Source organism: Engraulis encrasicolus, chromosome 24 (genome assembly GCF_034702125.1).
Source record: "Engraulis encrasicolus isolate BLACKSEA-1 chromosome 24, IST_EnEncr_1.0, whole genome shotgun sequence".
In the NCBI taxonomy this organism is placed as follows: Eukaryota; Metazoa; Chordata; class Actinopteri; order Clupeiformes; family Engraulidae; genus Engraulis; species Engraulis encrasicolus.
In genome coordinates, this window is record NC_085880.1 from 46193608 (window position 1) to 46215992 (window position 22385).

Here is a 22385-nt window from a genome sequence, read left to right on the forward strand (position 1 = left end):
TTTGTGAATTTGTTCTGACGGCAGTATTGATACAACTCAATTCTCTCTCATCTCTCTCCAGCTACGGCTGCTGTAATTTCTGGTTAACGGGAAAAGAGCTTTCTAATGCCTTCATATTACTTATTTAGATGATAAACATGTCCGGGTGATGTTCGCGCAGAGATCTAGTTGGTGAAATCACAGATGGTGGTTTACTTTGAAGGAAATAATACATTAATGTGTGTTGGCTAAGGCTTTAAAATTATTGATATATTGAAAATGACACGTTTTGCAGTTGGACTCTCATTTTACATTTTTAATGTGTTTACAATGTTAGCATGTTTACTTGCAATGTAGCCAGTCAGCAGTGATGATAAAATAGATCCCTGGACTGGATTCACTGGATCACTGGACTTCTCAGTTTGGTTAGGCAACTGATTCAAAGTTTAATGGTGTTCATGGTGAATATGAAATTATGGCAATGTTCCATACGCCAAACTCTCTGCACATTCTAGAATATGAAATTATGGCAATGTTCCATACGCCAAGCTCTCTGCACATTCTAGAATATGAAATTAGGCCAATGTTCCATACGCCAAGCTCTCTGCACATTCTAGAATATGAAATTAGGCCAATGTTCCATACGCCAAGCTCTCTGCACATTCTAGAATATTAAATTATGGCAATGTTCCATACACCAAGCTCTCTGCACATTCAAGAATATGAAATTATGGAGATGTTCCATATTACAAGCTCTCTGCACGTTCACGATGAATCCATGCTGCCTAGGAAACCGCTAAAGCATGGCACTTATCGGAAACAGTAAACTGAAGTACAATTACATGTTTCAGAATCTCGAGTAAAGAAGTGTGAAAGTGGTGCTAGGGTAGGATATGAACAGTGGGCCATGGGGAAAAGAATGAAAATATCAAAATATTTGCAGAGGCACTTTTGAAGAAATGTGCAGCTTAGACTGAAATTGACTCATGACAGATGGATGGTGTTTCAAAATGCTACTCATTCCTCTAATTGCATCAAAGTGACTGTGTGAACTGACTTGCTTAAAAACAAAACAAAGAAGAAAGAAAAAGAAAGGTTTTCAGACAATGACTTGTTTCGACAATACTGAGATGTCACACAAGATTGAGACTGGGAACCTCACCAACGTCTTTGTCCTAGAAGAAAGGAGAAAGTTATGACAGTTTTGAAAGAAGAAAAAGAGACTGTTTCTTTCATCTAAATGCGTGGTAGGCACGGGGAGTAATTATGAGCCAGAGTGGGTTATTCATATTCAAACAAAACAACTTTCCTGAACCCAGACTGCCGCTATTCTCAGCACACAACAAAGACGCCAAAATAAAGCAATCCCAGAATTGTTTTGGGCGGTTCAAGCCAAACTAAAACTGCCAGTTTCCAGAGAGAGAGAGAGAGAAAACAACCACATGACTATAAACAGAATGTGTAAAATATCCTGCAGTGAGTCGACGGGGAGGAGCTGGGGGCCAATGCCAATTAATCTGGCAGAAATTGAAATGTTGGGTTAAAAAGGCTGATTTGATGATGATGAGGAGGGAAAGGAATTGAAATGTTGGGTTAAAAAGGCTGATTTGATGAGGAGGGAAAGGAATTGAAATGTTGGGTTAAAAAGGCTGATTTGATGAACAAAAGGAGGAAAAGGAATTGAAATGCTGGGTTGAAAAGGCTGATTTGATGAACAGGAAGAAAAGGAATAAGTCCATCTATAGTTAACATTGAAATGATAATGCATCCCTTAAGCCAGTGTTTCCCAACCAGGGGTACGTGTACCACTAGGGGTACGCGAGCACACTGCAGGGGTACTTGGAAAAATGTTACTATCATAAGGAATGTATAGAGCAGTCACATTGGGACAGAGAAACCGATACAGAACATGAATTAGGGGGTACGCGAGACAAAAAAGGTTGGGAAACACTGCCTTAAGCTCATGTATAGTGATGGGGAACATCATTTGTGGAGCCTTCTGGGAGATTTATTATGGACTCATCGCTGAGGGATTGAGTCGGTTTTTATTAAAAATCGAATCTCTCCATACACATGGCCCGTGTATGTACAGGCCATCGGCGTCGTTAGAGCATTATCCGGGCACGTGCCCTGGTGTGGATGCACGGTGCCAGTGTATAATGGGCACTGATTTTGTAATTAATTAATTTATTTATATCTTTATTGTTTATTATTTAAGTCTGGCTCATCTGGTAATATACAGAATACATGCTTGCATTATTTCTTCTCTTAAAATACGCCTATAGCCTACTACACTTAAGTTAGAATTTAAGTCTGACACGGACGCAGCAGCCTGATAAGAATGCACTTGCCGCCACGGCCACTCGCACTCGGAGCATGAAGCCGGAGAGTTGCCTGTTGGCTAATACAGAGCCATGCAGGAGTTTTTCATACCATCTTTAAGAAACACGACAGGCATACTAGTTCTCCTAGTGAAGACACACTAAAATATTGATTAGTTCTAGGCTATAACACCCTAGTTATTTGGCACCCTGAAGAAATTGACTATTTGAATTACGTGGTGAATTACATGGTGCCCCCCTCATTGGCCGACCGCTGCAATGAAATGTGACGAATATGCCTAGGAAGAATCGTTCTTCTTGATAACGAGAGATTTGGGCAGCACATGAAAATGTTGGCTTTTTGAACCAAACCTGACCAACACAGCGACCATTCACTCCGGCCGGTGTGAAGTGAAGTAAACAGTAAGCGTCATTTTTTGTTATCATCTGTAAACTAAGCATAGCATGTCAATCAAATGTGTAGAAAATGTTTCATCTAATAACGCGAAGGGGCGTCTCTGAAGTGGTGTTAGCCTATGTGGTCACGTCTGTTATGCTACAGTAGCCAGGCAGTTCGCTCATATAGGTAGGCCTGTAACTGTTTAAGCTGGAGCTTCACCAACTATTTACCATGTTGTGCTGTTTCTCAATTCAGGGGGTGATGATCCCGTGATGGACTACCCCAACTTGTCTTGTCAGCTTTGCTAGCTATCGGTATATTTTTTTGACATATTGACAAAGTTGCCTGCAACCAATGGCCCCGCTGTTATAGCCTAGGCTACTAGCGCACTATAACGGAATACAACACTCGTAGAAAGCAGTTTTGTAGGCTATGCTGTTGCTTTTAAAAATAGCCCAGCGCATGCTTGAATGAGCCGTCGTCCAGGCAAGTTGGAGGCTGGCTGGCTTAATGCAGCCCAAGCACGTTGGTCTCAGAGTTGGGCATGATGACATCCTACAGGTGGTTACTTTTAAGACAGAAAACATAATGCCGTGAACATAGCCAACTATTCGATTGAATCAACGATACAGTAATTGAATGCATCTATTAGCCTACACATAGCCTACGCAATGCCCATGTGTGATACTCTGGCTCCCCCTCTTGACGTTAACATGCACCGGCACACACAGACACGCGCACACGCCATACACACACACACACACCAATTGATCATTCATAGCTTGCATAGAATAGCAGAATGTCCTGTTTTTATTAGGCCTATTTGGTTTTATGGTGTGTCAGGTAACAAGGCAACACAAACCACTTTTAAGTAACAACCCACCAGTTGAGTTGACCACAGGTCATAACTGACCACAGTTATACAGTTATGTTCACAAGTGGGCCAATTCAATAGGCCTATACAGATATACAGTTAAGTTCACAGTAGGCCAATTCAATTCAGTTTGGTTCAGGTAGATATTGAATGATGCAGAAAATAAGTATCTAACATTGTATTTATGATGCTGTATAATAATAAATAAGTGCTATACAATATTTTATTGTGTGCTTGCATAAATTATCTCTGCCCATTCTTTTTTTAAAAATAATTGCCCCAAAAAATTTCGGCTCGCGCGCTTTGCGCGCTCCCATTTCTTTTGGGTGCCCTTTTGTGCCCCTGTATAGTGTTAAGTCTGCTGACGCCCCTGGTACAGGCTACATTCGGTTAGCAGTGACACACAAGCTGCTCACTGCTCACTTTATAAGGAAAAGCTCTTATTATCTTCAGGAGAAGAGGAGTTGTGTTTACTATTTTCATGTAGGGGAGAAAGAAAGAAAGAAAGAAAGAAAGAAAGAAAGAAAGAAAGAAAGAAAGAAAGAAAGAAAGAAAGAAAGAAAGAAAGAAAGAAAGAAAGAAAGAAAGGACAAACAAATCAATTAGTCAGGTAAGAGGGAAGGATTGAGATTGAGAGAGAGAGAGAGAGAGAGAGAGAGAGAGAGAGAGTGAGAGTGAGAGTGAGAGTGTGTGAGAGAGAGAGAGAGAGAGAGAGAGAGAGAGAGAGATTCTGTACTTTGTCTTAGCCTATCGACGGTAGGTGCCTGTGAGAGGCCTGTGGTGTGTGCGTGTGTTTGCATGGGTGTGTGTGTGTGTGTGTGTGTGTGTGTGTGTGTGTGTGTGTGTGTGTGTGTGTGCGCGTGCGCGCGTCCGTGCGTGTGTGTGTGTGTGTATGTGTGTATGGGTGCCTTTGAGAGGCCTGTATTGGTCCAACAGCAGACATTCCCATCAGATCTATCTGCATCAGGTGACCAGAAAACAAAAATGAAAACCATCGATTGAGGATTAGAGCAATTACCTTCCTCTGCTAAATACCTATTGAAAATGGAGTGCAGACATTCCTACTGATTCTAGTCTGTTAAATTGCACAGGGTCACAACTAATTATTTTTTCCAAACACACACTGACCAAAACAAAATTGAATAACAAAAGTAGGCGTAAGTCATAGTCAGCTGTCTACCGTAAACATATACAGTATGTAGACCTGTGTAATACAGGTTTGGTAAGCTTAAATATTGTGTGATGACGGACAAGATATGTTGAAATTCATGATTTTTTTTTTTCAGAATGTGCAACTTGAGGTCTTGAAAAAGCTATCCAATACTTCAGAAAACAATACTGGCTTGTCTTAAAGCTAACATTTTGCCTTAAAAAGGGCTAACTTCATGGGTGTCACCTGACCAAATACCTGGGCCCGGTTGCACAAAACACCTTAAGTTAAGTATTTCCCTTAAAGTCTGAGTTAAGGGTCCCTTAAGTGAAAGTCAGTTGCACAAACACCCTTAAAATTTCCCCTTAAGTTTTCCTTAAGGGTTTCCCCTTAAATATTTAAGAGTTTCCCTTAAAGTTAAGAAATCCCTTAACGTTCTTTAAAATCGTTGCACAAAAGACCTTAACAACCAAGTTAAGGGAAAATATCTGAGGGACCGATATCGTCGCCTTAAGTCAGACATGGCTGAGTTTATGCACATTCAGCAACGTGATCAACGGATTCAAATAAGAGTTTTCAGCGACCGGGAGAACCCAATGGATAGGCACGCTTACCGACGAACCGTTAATTATTAATTATAGATTTGATAGACAATCCATATATGAATTACCCGACCGTCTCGAATTGGACCATGCTAGGAGTTGTGCTCTCCCTGCCGTCTTGGCACGGCGCCAGAAAATCAGCTTTGGATGGGCCAGAACATTTTTGGGTGGCACTTCATTAGACCTATAACATCAAGTCCTCATAACAAAACGTCTAATTTTTACTCGAATATGTGCGTACATTCAGTGTTTCCTCATTGTGAAGATTCTCGGATGAAGTTATGGCCGCGGGGTTAGGGTAGCCCATTCATTGATTTCCTCCCTCACAGTCTCGTCCATTGTCCCACCATCACCAAATGTTTTTATTGCCCTCAACCCCCACATTTATTTTGCTAACATGCATGAAGATGACAATGATCAATAATCCTCGCTGTGTTAATTATGACACTGGAGTTGTTTGGGAGTTGTTTTAGGAGCTCGAAAATGCAGGTGAGACACACGGCACTTCTCCAGTGCTTGCGCCATAGCCTATTATTATAATTCTTATAATTCGCATTAGGCTACCGCTTGACACTTCCAAAACAACGCGGAAGAAACTAAAGATAAATGGAATGATATCACAAATACAAAATAATGCATGGGGAGTAGAGCCCACGTCTGCTAAGAGAAGAGAGGAGAACGTTTGGAGCGGTGCTTAATTTGTAAAGAGGGAGGTCGCGGAGCGCGGAGTGGCTCCGGTGAAGAGAGGCGGGCGGGGCACATGTTGCGAACAACGCTATGCTCAGGTGCTGCCTGCGATATCCCAAGCACCCGGCTCATGTAGGCTATGCATGCAAGAAGATGTCATTTCAACCGCAACAATGCGACGATCAGAGCACACAATCACACTTTGAACCACTCAAACACATAGCCTATGCACGCACACAACTGTTGGAGCACAGTAGCCTATTCCAGACATTTGGTTCGACAATTAAGCCATGGACATATGGTGTTGTTCCCTCCTCGCTTGGACCGCAAGGTTTAAAAAAAAAAAAAAAAGACCTCCCCCATGTCCTCTTCACCATAGGCCTATTTCTCGAGTTTGGTCGCGGTGGTCTCTTCCCATTGTTGCTGCTTCTTCGCGGCCGTTATTTGAGGGTTGAATTTGCTTTTTATTATGTTTTTTCTTTTGTTAAATTCCTCTAATAATACCACTTTCTCTTCCTCTGACCAGTTTGGCTTTCTAGCCTTACCATTGTCCATGTTTAGGCCTATAGATAAATAGCTACAGAATGGTTAACGATGTTTTGAGAAGAATATTCAAGAACGACTTAAAAAGTTTCCTTGGAAACAATAGAATTCTACCGTTGTAAACTCCTCTTTACTGTAGTAAATCCCTTAGGGCTTTCCCTTACCTAAGGGAAGGACTTGAGGCATTCTGTGCAACCCCCTTAAGTAGATCCCTTAGCTAAGGGAAAATGAGCCCTTAAGGGTCACACTTAAGGGAGAAAACTTAAGGTGTTTTGTGCAACCGGGCCCTGAACAGTAAAAGGGCTAACATCATATCTTTACTATGGGCAAGAGGAACTTTCAGAGCGGATTTCTGCTTTACGAAGTGAACATATCAAAAGCCCACAAATTGATTAGATATTACAGTAACAGATTTCCTGGTGTAAGGTTGTAAAGCCTAGAATGAACTCGAAGTGCCGCCAGGCATAAAGTGCATACTTGCGGCCATTGTTCCTTTGGCTAGTCACATGCATAAAGTACGTACTTGCGGCCTGTGTTCCTTTGGCTAGTCACATGCATCAGAGCTCAGCACTAATAATGCTCTTTGCCTTCCACTCTCATCCACTCTCAATTCTGTACATGCGCAGACTAATGTGTGTGTGTGTGTGTGTGTGTGTGTGTGTGTGTGTGTGTGTGTGTGCGCGTGTGTGCGCGTGCATGCGTGTGTGTGTGCGTGCGTGTCCTTACTTATCCGACTGTATCAGCATGTAAATTGAGGAGATAAGCCAATTTAATGTTCTTAGGAGGACATCAGGTTCAGCCATAATACACAGCATACTGATGAAGACCAACACACCGAGGTACGTGCACGCACGCACGCACGCAGGCACGCACGCAGGCACGCACGCAGGCACGCACGCAGGCACGCACGCAGGCATGCACGCACGCACACACACACACACAAGTACATATACGCTCACAGCATGCCTGCCTCCCTGCCTGCCTGCCTGTCCCCCTGCCTGTCTTGCCTCCCTGCCTAACTCCTTCCCTACCTGCCTGCCTGCCTCCCTACCTGCCTGCCTGTCTACCTGCCTGTCTAGCCTGCCTGCCTCCCTGCCTGCCTGCCTGTCTACCTGCCTGTCTGCCTACCTGCCTGTCTGCTTGCCTGCATGTCTGCTTGCCTGCCTGTCTGCCTGCCTGCTTGCCTGCCTGTCTGCCTGCCTGCCTGTCTACTTGCCTGCCGGTTACACTTTACTTTACGGATCGCTAATAAGGTGTTAATTTCATACTAATTTCTCAGTAATTTCAGTCTAATTTTATGGTAATAACTGCTTGTTATTAGTAATAACAGCAAAATAACCATATGGTTTCCAGTGCAATTACACTATAATTTCTCATTAATAACAGCAAAAATAACCATACAGTTTCCAGTGCAATTATGCTGTAGTTTCTAGTTAATAGTAGGCTAATGGAAACAGCTACTGTGTCATCATAGTAGTTAGGTGGTAGGTATGCCAGTAACTAAACGGTATCAGCCGAAGTAGTTTCATACTAATTAGGCTACATCAGGGCCGTAATGTGCAATATTTCCTCTTCCTATGTTATTGCATAGAAACGACCACCCAAGCATCCTTGTATTATTTCTGCTTAATTACCTTGTAAACAATTGAGTAGTTATATGGAAATAAGATAGAATCAGGGCCGTAAAATGCATTATCACCTATTCCACTCAATTTTATGGAAATTACATATTTTCATGGTCTTAAAATGTCTTATTTCTTATTTCCACTCAATTACTTAGTTATTATCATTTTTAGACTAGCCTACTATGAAGTGATTCAAGTACACAGACAAACACATTGTGTGCAAAACTTTATTTATTTTTCCAATCAGTTATGAGATTCATGTTCACTGATGTGAGGTTGTCAATCTGCCACCATCCAGAGGAAGTCCTGTGAACACAAACAAACAAACAGAGAAGTCAACTGCAAGACCGGTTTCACCACGTTTATTTTTTTATGTTATCAATTCACCATCGCTAAATTTGCTTCTGAAATGCAGTACCATGTTAAATGCACGTTGTAAATCTTCCTCAGGCTGACATCGTTGCTGATTTACAAAGGCAAACTCTAGCTAGCACCTAGCTTCAGTCATTGAAAACATGGTGGGCAGAGCTAGCTAGAACTAGTGGTTTCCATGTACCTCTGTAGGCTATGCCATTTCAGCACAAACACGGCTGATAAGACGTGTTTGCAGTGTATACAGTTAAAATCCTTCAATGCTCAGAGACAAAATGAAAGCAGGTTAAAGCTAGAACTACATTAAAAGTTCGTTGTCGGGAAGCTTACCTTGCCTGGCTCTGCTGCACTGAAGTTGAACTAGCTCGCGGTGGCGGCGAGTCCTGTTGTTGCTAGGCAACGAAAGTTTGGTTACTGCAGAACAGAAGCGTCTCAATTAGTATACTTCTGTACTTCAAGCACACTCGTTCTAGTTGTACGCTGCCCGCTCTGCTTGCAGTATGGCTCAGAGACGCTAACGTTGTTTAATTGAGTACCCTGACACACAAGGGTGGAGTTTGAGACGCACCACACAGTGCTTTCGCACGCAGGCAGCAACCAGGGTAACTTTCAAGGTGAGCTAAAATGGTCTTGATGTTGATTTCATCCACCTTCAATCGTCGAATTACTTTAGCCTTATGCAAACATGTTTTATGAGTTAGTGTTAGGTTTATGTTTGTTCTGGAAATGAAACGGCATACAGAAGTACATTTACAATGGAAACCACTAGCTAGCTGTGCCCACCGTGTTTTCAATGACTGAAGCTAGGTGCTAGCTAGAGTTTGCCTTTGTAAATCAGCAACGATGTCAGCCTGAGGATGATTTACCAAGTGCATTTAACATGGTACTGCATTTCAGTTGCAGATTTAGCGATAGTGAATTGATAACATTAAAAAATAAACGTGGTGAAACTGGTCTTGCAGTTGACTTCTCTGTTTGTTTGTTTGTGTTCACAGGACTTCCTCTGGATGGTGGCAGATTGACAACCTCACATCAGTGAACATGAATCTCATAACTGATTGGAAAAATAAATAAAGTTTTGCACACAATGTGTTTGTCTGTGTACTTGAATCACTTCATAGTAGGCTAGTCTATAATTGTATTAAAAATGGTAATAACTAAGTAATTGAGTGGAAATAAAGAAATAAGGACATTTTAAGACCATGAAAATATGTAATTTCCATAAAATTGAGTGAATAGGTGATAATGCATTTTACGGCCCCTGATTCTATCTTATTTCCATATAACTACTCAATTGTTTACAAGGTAATTAAGCAGAAATAATACAAGGATGCTTGGGTGGTCGTTTCTATGCAATAACATAGGAAGAGGAAGTATTGCACATTACGGCCCTGATGTAGCCTAATTAGTATGAAACTACTTCGGCTGATACCGTTTAGTTACTGGCATACCTACCACCTAACTACTATGATGACACAGTAGCTGTTTCCATTAGCCTACTATTAACTAGAAACTACGGCATAATTGCACTGGAAACTGTATGGTTATTTTTGCTGTTATTAATGAGAAATTATAGTGTAATTGCACTGGAAACCATATGGTTATTTTGCTGTTATTACTAATAACAAGCAGTTATTACCATAAAATTAGACTGAAATTACTGAGAAATTAGTATGAAATTAACACCTTATTAGCGATCCGTAAAGTAAAGTGTTACCCTGCCTGCCTGGCAGTGTATGCGTGTATGCATGCACGCACGCACGCATACACACACACACACACACACACACACACACACACACACACACACACACACACACACACACACACACACACACACACACACACACACACACACACACACACACACACACTAATCCACATGATTGACCGAGTGGACCCGAAGCAGCGGGGTGTGTTTTCCATTGATAAGTGAGCAGCAGACACACTTGGGTAGTCAGCCGAAGCGTGTGTGTGTGTGTGTGTGTGTGTGTGTGTGTGAGTGTGGGTGTGTGTGTGTGTGTGTGTGTGTGTGTGTGTGTGTGTGTGTGTGTGTGTGTGTGTGTGTGTGTGTGTGTGTGTGTGTGTGTGTGTGTGTATGATGCTTTCGGATGACGGTTAATGTCTATACAAAGCTGGGAGATATGGCTGTAAGAGTCGTCCAATATAGGTAGCCTACATGATATTATTCCACGGCAAATTTAAGTTATCTTTATTATACAGTCTGTTTCGCACACGCACGCACGCACAGCACTCATAATGAGCACATGTACACACATGTACACACTCCCAATATTTGTATTCCATTTTGATCTCTTTCTCTCCGTTCCTTCCTTCCCTCTTTTTCTTATTACCTTCCTTCATCCGCCCCCTCTCTCTCTCTCTTTCTCTCTCTCTCTCTCTCTCTCTCTCTCTCTCTCTCTCTCTCTCTCTCTCTCTCTCTCTCTCTCTCTCACTCACAGACACACACAGAAAATCGCTCCTCCACCTCCAAAGCCCATAAACTAGGTGTCATTCTGTTTGTGCTTTTATAATATCGCAATGAAATATGACACTACGTGCATGGCATATTTACATACATCAGTAAACACAGGAACTGCACACACATACAGTAGCCTACTGCATATGGAGACAGTGGGGGAGTGGAAGAGGGAAAGACAGAGAAAGAAAGACAAAAAACTACGAGTGAGAAAGACAAAGATGCAGTCAAGAGAGGTCCTCCATCTCCGTCAGGTAAATTAAAGCATCTTCAGCACCTTCAGTTTAGTCAACCACTGCAGTGCCAGAGGTGTAAAGTAAAAAGTAAAAGTAAAAGCATATTTGTGGTGTAACAGGACTACATGATATTACATAGCTGGTACACCAGTAACCCATTATACCTAATGAGGAGGATAGACTGTCTTGTTACTGAAAAACACAAAACAACTGAACAACTTAACTCTATTCTACTATATTCTACTCTAGTCTACCCACTCTACTCTACTCTACTTTTCTCCACTCTACTCTACTCTACTTTTCTCCACTCTACTCTATTATCTACTTATGGCATGTTCTTCTTTACTGCACACCAACCAGCCAAGCCAAGCCAAGCCAAGCCAAAGCTCATATCAGCCTCCCCTCTCCTCTCCTGCCCAGGATAACTGGATCAGGTCAGCCTCCCCTCTCCTATCCTGCCCAGGGTAACTTGGGGTCATATCAGCCTCTCCTCTCCTATCCTGCCCAGGATAACTGGAGCGGGTGATTGCCTTTGAACTGCTGACCCCTTCCCTGCATCAGCACCCCCAGTGTCAGCCCAGCCGTATTGTAGCTATATATACGCCCAGTTTCAGTAGTCGTAGCTATATATAAGACCAGTGTCAGCTCAGATGTACAGTAGCCACATGTATATATACACCTAGTGTCAGCAGCCGTAGGTATATATAACCTCAGTGTCAGCCCAGATGTATAGTAGCCACATATATACAAACCCCAACTCCGATGAAGTTGGGACGTTTGGTAAACAGTGAATAAAATTAAAATGCTATCATTTTCAAAACATTCAATCTATTCATTAGATGGAGAATAGTGAAAAGATGAAATATTAAGTGTTAAAACCGAGAAAAAATATTGTTTTGGGGGACATATGTACTCATTTCTAATTTGATAAATCCAACACGTCTCAAAAGAGTTGGGACGGGGACAATAAATGGCAGCAAATGTCGAGGAAGACTAAAAACAAAACAAAAGACAACACTTAACAGTTAAATACATTAACCGATGAGATGATTTTATATAAAAAACAGTGTTAATTCCTATCTTGGACATGATTTCACCAGCTTAAATGGTGGGTGTATTTCTTGTCATGTTTTGCAGTGTTTTCCTTTCTGTAGTGCTTACAGTGTGACAGGTCTTGACCAATAACCCACCATTTTATCACCTGCTGGTCCTTATGATGGAGCCAAACTGTTAAAACATAGTAGAGAATGCAATTTGACCTTACTATGTGGCAGTAATCGAAGATCTCCCTTCAAAATATAATGCATGAGTGGCTTTTCATGCTGTTTAAAACCCATTTATACCATTCAGCACTGTATTTAACTCTACATATGAGTGAGAACATCTTAACCAATGCACTACTGCACCAGCATGCCATCATGGAGGCTGACTTTTGAAGCTAGCACTAACACAAGTTGGATGGTCCATTTTCACTGTAGCACAGGATGTGCAATGCTCTATTATTGTCAAAAAGAATGGACTTCTACAACTTCTGCTGACTTCTGTAAGCATAGGACAGTTACCCATGTCTTCTGGGTTTATTTCAAGTGAGCTCAGGTGCTTAGGAGAATGTTACACCCCTGTATCATTTGCACGCATTAAGCATTCTTAATATGGTCAATTTTCAATAGCTCTAGCACTCCAGGAATTAGAGTGAGACTACAGCCAATATATATTTCATGATGTCATGAACCTATACAATGATTTTAGTAACAAAAATATGTCTTATATACACTCAATCGTGGTAAATCAAAGGGAATTCAAAAATGTATGTAATAACTATGGTAATTATTCCCTGCATCTTTAATTCTGAGTGACTCAGCCTCTCTGTGATGATCTTATACCTGGACACCTATATTGTCTGTCAGTACAATTCATTTTGAAATGTTCTTCTTTGTTATTTTATCTTATTTGGATGTTTACTAAGTTTCACTGATCCCCGTCCCAACTCTTTTGAGACGTGTTGGATTTATCAAATTAGAAATGAGTACATATGTCCCCCAAAACAATATTTTTTCTCGGTTTTAACACTTAATATGTTGTCTTTTCACTATTCTCCATCTAAAGAATAGATTGAATGTTTTGAAAATGATACCATTTTGATTTTATTCACGGTTTACCAAACGTCCCAACTTCATCGGAGTTGGGGTTTGTATATACACCTACCTAGTGTCAGCAGCCGTAGGTATATATAACCTCAGTGTCAGCCCAGATGTACAGTATCTATATATACCTAATGTCAGCCCAGTTGTAGCTATATATAGGCCCAGTGTCACCCCAGCCGTAGGTATATATAGACGGTGGGCTAGATTTCCTAGCTCCTTTAGAAAACGAGTTTCGTTGTCACTCTCGAGTGGCAACTTGATTTTTCTAATATGACCTCCTGACAATATGTAAAGCAATATTCTGGTTGTTGCCACGCTGAAAAGTTGCACGTTGATATTAAAAAATAACGAAAATAAAAAAGACTGGGGGTGACCTCACATAATGCACAGTCAATGGGAAGTCTCCGCCCCTCAAAGTTGAAAAGGGAATATTTCTCCGCATATCGGGCTTTTTTCATAGGCAGATAATTCACCTAATCATTGAAACAACGTGGGCATTTCATTCCTGACCATTTTCCTGTTACTGGAAAAAATAACACAGCTTGCATTTCTTTACTGACACGTAGTTTTTTGGCGAATTGATCTACCCCCCCTCACTTCATTGCTCTATTGCTTTGAGGGAACAGACCTGTCCTCTTTTTGACATTAATCTCTCGTTGCCCAATGATGGTCAGACAGTCGAACACTAACAGCGAAAAAGAGCACCTCTGAACGTTTGAGAAAAATATTTCTTTTGCATGTACACAACAAGTGAGCCCACTTACCCCCCAACTTGTAACTTTTTGCCATGAAATCTGACGGTTCCGGGTAGCATGCACGCGCTAGCGGTATTCTGCCTCGCTGACTTTGCATTGACGTGACGTCACTCGGTCGGCTAGTTTTTGTTGTCATTTTTATAAATCAATGTTCAAGTTTTGAGGATGGCAACAGACAAAATATTGATTAATGGGTTGTCAGGGGGTTATATAAGCAAAAATAAAGTTGCCACTCGTTAACACCAACAAACTGATAAGATATGAGACTGGGCCCACCACCTAATATAGGCCCAGTGTTAGCAGCTGTAACTCATATACGCCCAGTGTCAGCCTAGCCATACAGCACCGATATAAAGGCCTACGCCCAGTGTCAGCAGCTGTAGTTATATATACGCCCAGTGTCAGCAGCCTTGTCAGCAGGGCTATACAGTACGTGACAGGATGACAGCGCATCATTAGGCTTCTCTCTCCACCCGACACGTTAACCTTTCATTAGCACGGCTAATCCCGGAGCATGGGTGAGGCGGTCAGGCTAGCACTCACATCTCAAGGCCTCACTACAAGTGGTGTGATGCTCAGAGGGTAACGACCAGGGCCAGCCTACGCTTATCTAATAATTCACTTTGGGGCTAATTAATAGAACGATAGGGGGTAATGGACTTAGAGAGAGAGTGTAGAGAGGGAGAGAGAGAGAGAGAGAGAGGGAGAGAGAGAGGAAGAAAGAGAGAAAGCTATATACGTAATTCTTCTATGCACGTGTTAATGCGTGTGCATAGACAGCTTGGATGCAGCTGAACATCAATATCTGCTTCTCTGGAACTCCAAACATACAGTACTGTAGCTATCATGAGTAATTAGCATCATAAGGGGTACAAAGGAAGGTTCACAGCACTCTAAATAGCTCTATTTAAAAATCCTTTGTGTTGTATTGAACTACGGTAGTTCATATTACCAGGATAATTTAAATTGTGAACATGTTTTTGCCTTTTTGCGGGGCATAGTCCTATATAAAGATTTTTTTTCTTTGTTTTTTCTTTTTACCACAGCTAACGGCTAAGACGTGGATTTCTAGTAATATTAATGAAACTATTAATGGAAAATCTAGCCATATTAATAGACAGAAAATGTGCTGCTGTACTAAGCCGGTGAAGCAGATCAAGGTGATGAAATAGTTTGGTCATCATCCACTGTTTCTGCAAGGCATGTACAGTATACATTATATGTAGGATACCGCAGGTGGAGCTTATCATGGGAAACACAGACAGAGAGGATTTTGGAGAGCAGACACAAGAACAGAGGAGAGGAGAGGAGAGGAGAGGAGAGGAGAGGAGAGGAGAGGAGAGGAGAGGAGAGGAGAGGAGAGAGTAGATGAGAGGAGGGAAGATATAGAACACAGAGGAGTAGAAGAGAGAAGGGAAGAGACAGTGCCAGGTAGAGGAGAGGAGACAGGTCTCTTTAGAGAAGAGATGAGATGAGAGGAGAGGAGAGGAGAGGAGGATGGCTAGACGAAATGAGAGGAGTGTGTGTGGGAGAAGAGAAAAGAGGAGGATGGAGGGAAGAGACAGTGCCAGGTTAATGTTAATGCTGAGGCGGAGGTGAAGACATACTGGCCAATATTACCTGCTCTGACAGCAGCTACTAACACACACACTGAGTCAACAGAAAAAGAGGAGAGGAGGAGAGGGGGAGAGGGGGAGTGGAGGAGAGGAGGAGAGGAGGAGAGGAGGGAAGGAGAAAAGGGGAAGTAAAGTGCTAAAATGATGACCGAGGCAAAGAGGAGCCGCCGAAATACAAAAGAAAATCATCAAAAGGAAACCTGAGAGAGGAAGGAAAGGGTAAGGAGGGGGGACTACTGAAAAACAGAGAGAGAATGCTGGGAGACAGAAAGAAAAAATAAAGAGAAGTGAGGTACAAAATAGAGGACATGAGACAGAAAGAAGAAGGGGGAGGGAGACAGAGTGAGGGAGAGAGAGAGAAGGGGGAGGGAGAGAGAGAGGGAGAGAGAGAGAGATGGGGGCGTGCTAAAAGAGGTGAGTGATGTAAAAAGAGAGAGAGGATGGCGTGATAAAAGAGGACAGTGATGTACAGAGAGAAAAAGAGGACAGGGGGGTGCTAAAGAGAAGCCAGTGATCTGAAGAGAGAGTGAAAAAGGGGTTTTAGAGAGACAGGGGGGTGCAGGTCTACTAGTAACTTGCTTCTAGCTCACTCGCTTGTTCGCCACTCGATCATGGAACACTCGTTTACAGTCGATAATTCAAATTCTGCATTCCAATTAGCTACACGCTTACTTGCATCACTCAAAAAATGTGAATATTTTTTTAATCTTAGAATACGCCCACTCTGTATCATTAGCAAGCACTGAAGGCACTTTTAACTTTGTTGCACTTTAAGTGGGACTGGGGAGGAGGCATCAGGCATTGGTATCACTTTTATCTTTGTTGTACTTCAAATGGGAATCTACTGAGTGTTGTGCTCCAAACACAATTCTGTTGCCTTTTTGACAATGACAATAAACTCTTGAATCTACAGAGTGAGAGAGAGAGAGAGAGAGAGAGAGAGAGAGAGAGAGAGAGAGAGAGAGAGAGAGAGAGAGAGAGAGAAGAGGAGAGAGAGAGAGAGAGAGAGAGAGAGAGAGAGAGAGAGAGAGAGAGAGAGAGGGAGAGGTGTGGGTGATAAAGAAAGAGGAAATGTAAACTAAAGACAGAGGTGGGGGTGCTGAAATGTTAAAGCTGAGAAGAAAAGAGAGCTGAGAAGAAAAGAGAGAGCTATGGGGAGGGGTGGGGTGCTGAAAAGAAAAGAGAGAGCTATGGGGAGGGGTGGGGTGCCGAAAAGAAAAGAGAGAGCTACAGGGAGGGGTGAGGGTGTTGAAGAGAGAACGAAGATCACATGTGAAAGTGCTAAACAGAGAAGAAGAGAGAGGTGGAGGAGTGTTAAAGTGTTAAGGAGCTTTACAGAGAGAGATAAAGAAAGAGGAAAAGTGAACTAAAGAGGGCTAGAGATACAAAAAGGATGGAGACCACAGAGGTGGAGAAAGAGGAGCGGTTGATGTTAAGCTACAAAGAGAGGAGAGATGTTGAAGAGAGAAGAGAAGACGAGTACAGAGAGAGGTGGAGGGGTTGCTGAAGAGAGAAGAAGAGTCAGTGAGAGGTGGGGGTTGAAGACTTGAAGAGATGAACATGATAGAGGTGAAGAGAGCGGGAGGGAGGTTACGTGTTAGACAGGGGATGCCTACAGAGAGAAGAGGAGTGAGGGACAGAGAGAGGAGGGGTGCTGAGATGAGAAGAGTATAGCGAGCGAGGTAGTAAAGCGTACAGGGTAGTAAAGAGAGATAGACGGCAGGGGTAAGAAAGAGGAGGGATTGATTTTAGACAGGAAAGGAGGAGGAAAAGGGGGGGTTAGAAAGGAGGAGGAAGAGGGGGAGTTAGAGAGGAGGAAGAAGAGGGGGGTTAGAGAGGAGGAAGAAGAGGGAGGTTAGAGAGGAGGAAGAAGAGGGAGGTTAGAGAGGAGGAAGAAGAGGGAGGTTAGAAAGGAGGAGGAAGAGGGGGAGTAGAGAGGAGGAGGAAGAGGATCCTAAATAGAGGAAGAGGAAGAGGGAGGTTAGAGAGGAGGAGGAAGAGGGCACAGAGAGGAGGAGGAAGAGGGGGGTTAGAGAGGAGGAAGAAGAGGGGGAGTTAGAGAGGAGGAGGAAGAGGGCACAGAGAGGAGGAGGAAGAGGGGGGTTAGAGAGTAGGAGGAAGAGGGGGGTTAGCGAAGAGGAAGGAGGGGTGTGAGAAAGGAGGAAGAGAGAGGGGAGGTGCTACAGAGGAAGGGGGAAGTGGAGGAGGTGTGTTAAGAAATCTAATATAGAGCGTATGTGTAGACAGAGGCATTGGGAGGGTGCGTTACACAGACTCAGAGTACATGGCGCTGACATGCCTTGAGCAAGCGCTCTCTGTCTTCAGACACAAACACACAAACATGGCTGCTTAACTACCTGCTTTCTGGCCTGTCATTTTGCATTCACACAAACACCACACACGCGTGCGCACACACACGCGTGCGCACACACACACGCGTGCGCACACACACACACACACACACACACACACACACACACACACACACACACACACACACACACACACACACGTGCACATACGCTCACAGCATGCCTGCCTCCCTGCCTGCCTGCCTGTCCCCCTGCCTGTCTAGCCTGCCTGCCTGTCTGCCTCCCTGCCTACCTGTCTACCTGCCTGTCTGCCTGCCTGCATGTCTGCTTGCCTGCCTGCCTGCCTGTCTGTCTACCTGCCTGTCTGCCTGCCTGCATGTCTGCTTGCCTGCCTGCCTGCCTGTCTACTTGCCTGTCTGCCTGCCTGCATGTCTGCTTGCCTGCCTGCTTGCATGCCTTTCTGTCTGCATGACTGCCTGCCTGTCTGCCTGCCTGCCTGCTTGCATGCCTTTCTGTCTGCATGTCTGCCTGTCTGTCTACCTGCCTGTCTGCCTGCCTACATGTCTGCTTGCCTGTCTGCTTGCCTGCCTGCCTGTCTGCCTGCTTGCATGCCTTTCTGTCTGCATGTCTGCGTGTCTGTCTACCTGCTTGTCTGCCTGCCTACATGTCTGCTTGCCTGCCTGCTTGCCTGCCTGCCTGTCTGCCTGCTTGCATGCCTTTCTGTCTGCATGTCTGCCTGTCTGCCTGTCTGCCTGCCTGTCTGCCATGCTCCACTCTCCTGAGGGGACAGTAATACTGATAGGGTGTCATGTCATCTGAAGATGTCGTCTACTCAGGATCATGAATATTTATCGCCATTCGGGGGACAGGAAGTTTAGGTCTCCTCTTCATTACGCTTCGCTGGCCATGGCCAGAGGGGAGGAAGTGCTGTTTTCTTGTTGCCGCGGTAGTGAGACTTAAGCCTGGCTCAAACTACACAATTATCGCCCCGATTCTCGGCTGAAACCCCCCCTTACGACAATCGCTGGAACGTTATCCCCCAGGACCATCACAAGCGATTGTCGGGAAAGATTTCATCGTCGTGGCCGACGTTCTAAGATAGAACTTTGGCAGTTCAAAGAGTCGCCGATCGCAAGTCGTAGAAATCAAACAGTGCTTTATATTTGCGACTGGAAATAGAACGTCGGGCATTGTCTCGGTGGTTGCGAGCAACGATAAGAGTGACAGTTGCGATTCTCTTCTAGTGTGCGGTGCACCCTGGCGGCAAAATCGGACACACAATCGCTAGTCGAGTAGTTTGAGCCTGGCCTAATTCTACTAATAGGTTTGTTGTTGTTGTTGTTGTTGTTGTTGTTGTTGTTGTTGTTGTTGTTGTTGTTGCCACGGTTGCAGTTAGTAATGGGCTACTGTATGCTTTTGTTTGCCTGGGCAGCTGTTTCTACGATGCTTGTCATTACCATGGTCACTGTTGCTAGGATGCTTGTTGTTGCTATGACTGCTGCTACTGCTATTGCTGCTGTGATGTTTAATGCCAGGGCTGGTACTCATAAAAACAGAAAAGGCTGAAAAGTGAAAAACTGTGAAGCACATTTAGTACAATAGCTCTTCAGCTCTACCACCAGCCACCAGCCCTAATGCATTCATGCAAAAGAATATTGGACTGTATGCACAGTGTGTATGTGCGTATGTGTTTGTGATGATGTGTGTGTGTGTGTGTGTGTTTGTTTGTCTGTGTGTGTGTGTGTGTCAGAGAGGGAGAGAGAGCGAGAGAGAGAAAGAGAGTACTTGCGTGTGTGTGTGTGTGTGTGTGTGTGTGTGTGTGTGTGTGTGTGTGTGTGTGTATGTGTGTGTGTGCGAGTGTGTCCGATGAGAGTGCAGCCCTCTCCTTAGGCTGGCTAAAAATTATTTAGCTACGCTTCAGTTTTAGTCCAAGGCAGAAAGATATTCCTTCTCTCTGCTAGTTGCTTGTACTTCTGAGTGTCTGAGAGCCTGGTGCACTGTGTAGGCACGACTCTCGGAAGGTGAGAAGAGAAGAGAAGAGAAGAGAAGAGAAGAGAAGAGAAGAGAAGAGAAGAGAAGAGAAGAGAAGAGAAGAGAAGAGAAGAGAAGAGAAGAGAAGAGAAAAGAAGAGAAAAGAAGAGAAGAGAATGTAAAAATAACAGATGAACAGAGATGAAAGAGAAAGAAAACAATGGAAGCAAACAGAAATTACAAGAGTAGGCCTAATGCATAGCACAAGTAAGGACAGAGGTAGCATAGAAGGACAAAAGCGAAATATTGTAAAGAGAGAGAGGGATAGAAAGAGGAATAGAGAGAGGGATAGGGAGAGGGAGAGGAGAGGGGGAAAGAGAGCAGAAAAGCTCTGTAATTACTGTAAACATGTGTCACGATAAGTGAGCCAGTGTGCGTGATTACTGTATGGAAAGTTTTAAATGTCACTGTGTGTGTGAGTGTGTGTGTGTGTGCGTGCGATTGCATGTGCGTGCACGCACGCTTGTGTGTGTGTGCCCATTCATGTGTGCGTGTGCAGTTGTCAGCTTTTAAACCTTAATGGCTGTCCTATGATAAATAGGATGTATAATTACAGTTACACCGTGAGGTCATTACTTCTTAATTAGAGATCCTCAAATGCCTCCGCTTACAGGGATCTCTCTCTCTCTCTCTCTCTCTCTCTCTCTCTCTCTCTCTCTCTCTCTCTCTCTCTCTCTCTCTCTCTCTCTCTCTCTCTCTCTCTCTTTATTTCTCTGCCCTTTATCTCTCTCACTTTCTTTTCTCTATTTCCCAAACACATACACATGCATGCTCACACACACACACACATATGCATGCATCCACACGCGCAAACACACCCACGCATGTATGCACGCATGCACACACACACACACACACACACACACACACACTAGTGGTGTGGATCGGCACTGCCCTCACGATCTGATTCGATCACGATTCGGGAGGTAACAATTCAATTCGATTCTATGCGATCCGACCCGATTACATTACATACATTGCATGTCTACTGAAAGCAAAGCAAATGTTTAATTAGTCATGATGAGGCAATACAAGTAGTCAGATACTGAGCAACAATTTATTGGCTGTTTTCTGTATCAGTCTGTATCAGTCTTGCAATGTTTTGAAGTGCTTTTATTTAATTTAACATTAATTTGCTCCCGAAATATCCATGGAAGTAATTGAAACTTTAAAAAAATTGCCGGATCGATTCTGGAACTTGCCGGATCGATTCTGGATCGTCCATGCCCCGCATTGGATTGCATCGCCGAATCGATCATTGTTGACACCACTAACACACACACACACACACACACACACACACACACACACACACACACACACACACACACACACACACACACACACACACACACACACACACACACACACACACACACACACACACACACACACACACAGCAAATAGGCTGTCTTGCACTAAAACTGAAGTATAGTAAAATATGTCCACCGAGCTTAAAGTGGACATGAAACACTAGACAAAGTTGTCCTCATTAGAAATATTGAGTCTTAGTCTATCCATTCGAGTTGCCTTAATAGTGTCAGTGACACTGGTTAAAATATAATAAGTTTGAGAAAGATACATTTAAGCAACTGTGTAGCGCCATGATGTTCCACGGCAGAACGTTACATCACTGGGTGTGTTGCCTTGGAAATTCTACAGTAGCAAGCATCGGAGACGGACACAACGACATTTAGAGATTTGACTATTATGGAGAACGGTAATAAGTAGAGGACAAAGGGAGGGCGTTATTGTATTGCACCTGGCTGCAAGAATACATTTTACCGTTTAAAGGCGAGTAAGAGCAAGGCAGTTCATTTCCATCACCTGCCCTTGAAGCGCAAAACGGTCCTCCACCGTTTGTTGGCCGCGTTAAAGTGGAAAAACCCTCCTGTCAACAACTAGAACTATGCCGGTCTGCAGTGACCATTTTTTGGATGAAGATTAGCCTACATAGAGGAAAAGATATTTGATCCATCAGGGCGTCTAGTGACTAGGTCCACAAACAGGCTTAAATTGGACGCAACCCCCTCTGTGTTCAATTTTACAACGTATGGCAAAGTATGGTAACGTAACTTTCGCCCTGCCAAAATTGCGCTGCGCCTGAAAAGACGACAACGGCGCACTCATCTAATAGAACAACTTCAGGTTGCCTACGATAGTATGAAATACAGACTAAATGCTAAATTAATCACCAAGGGTAATAAAAACATTGTGCAATTCCATGTTAGCTTTGAACACTTGCACCTTTCTCGCCC

At 43.4% G+C, this 22385-nt stretch overlaps 2 protein-coding genes and 1 long non-coding RNA gene across 7 annotated transcripts in view; 2 read left to right on the plus strand and 1 right to left on the minus strand.

Moving 5' to 3' along the window:
* Positions 1–22385, plus strand: part of LOC134441793 (glutamate receptor ionotropic, delta-1-like) — a 304090-nt gene that overhangs the window by 247207 nt on the left and 34498 nt on the right. The gene's annotated exons all lie outside the window — the stretch shown is intronic.
* grid1a (glutamate receptor, ionotropic, delta 1a) overlaps positions 1–22385 on the minus strand; it is a 655667-nt gene that overhangs the window by 65940 nt on the left and 567342 nt on the right. The gene's annotated exons all lie outside the window — the stretch shown is intronic.
* LOC134441242 (uncharacterized) lies at positions 8413–9641 on the plus strand. The gene is made up of 2 exons (XR_010033121.1): positions 8413–9167; positions 9549–9641. It is a non-coding gene; the product is annotated as an uncharacterized LOC134441242 (long non-coding RNA).